This window comes from Arachis ipaensis, chromosome B05 (genome assembly GCF_000816755.2).
Source record: "Arachis ipaensis cultivar K30076 chromosome B05, Araip1.1, whole genome shotgun sequence".
NCBI lineage: Eukaryota > Viridiplantae > Streptophyta > Magnoliopsida > Fabales > Fabaceae > Arachis > Arachis ipaensis.
Window position 1 is genome coordinate 25,172,647 of NC_029789.2, and position 1,278 is coordinate 25,173,924.

Consider the following 1,278-nt stretch of genomic DNA (forward strand, 5'->3'; position numbering starts at 1 on the left):
TTTATATATTACTATTGTTGTTAGATATCCGACAGAGAAACCTGCAACTACGTTTAATTTCATTATCTTGAATCTTTGGAGGTAATTGTATTTGGTATACATCTATATATACACTGCACGTGGACAAATCCCAAGGGTGACAACTATCGGTTCATGTTTCTTAGCTGAGTACATAAGAATAATTAATTAATTATTCGTGTTATATTCAAATTATTCTTCTCACAACATGATTTAACAAACAAAACAAAATAAAATTTGCACATTCATTTTGTTTCATGTATTGATCATACTATTTTTATTATTAAATAAAATACGAATACATTTTATTTTATAATTAAAAAGTTTAATTTTAATGCATAAAATTAATCATTTTTAGTTTTTTACTAATATGACAATATAAAATTAACTATCTGTATAAAATCTTTTCATATATAAAAATAAAGTTTTTTTAAAAATTATTAGTTTAATACACGAAATTAGATAAATCTCATCAATTCAAAAAAATATACTTAGATTACCCCTATAAGTAATTTTGTGGATATTGTTTTGAATTAAACTAATAATATGAATTGGGCTAATGAATACAAAAGTCAGCATTAACGAAAGCTCATTCAATTGAGAATTAAAGATAGTCACCAAAAATTGAGAATTAAAGATAAGGAAGTTGTAACAATAGATTTAAAAAAATTGAGAATGATACCCTAGGCAAATTGTATTTTATTTGATTTTTTTAATAGGAGTAGTTAGTTAATTAGATTAATTTTGTAGATTAGTCATAAGAGAGAGATAGCATGTGAAAGTGGAAGTGAAGCTGACTCATGCAAAACAAAAAAGGAGGCAAGGCAACTAACTACTCAAGTAAAGTGCACAAGTCAAGGTGTCCTAATCCCAAAGAAACCCTAATTGAAAGCCCTATGATTATTGTTATTGATTTTCACTTGTACTTGACTACTTGTAAAAAATAACCCGTCACATGCACATCACAATAAGGCATTGTTTGGAAAGCCGCGTGCAATCGCTCATATCACCAGTGTCAAATAATCACACACCCCAAACGCATCCGCGAATAAAGCAGATTCTTTTTTCACTTATCGAGGCCCCCACATCCATTGAATTATTATCAGATATTTTTATTTTTAAAATAGTTCTCTAGTTTAGTTATGATGAATTAATATTTTAGAAATTTAAAAATTTTAGTATTTTTTATTCTTATAAAAAATAAGTTATTAAATAAGTTATATATATATATATATATATATATTACATATATTTTATATG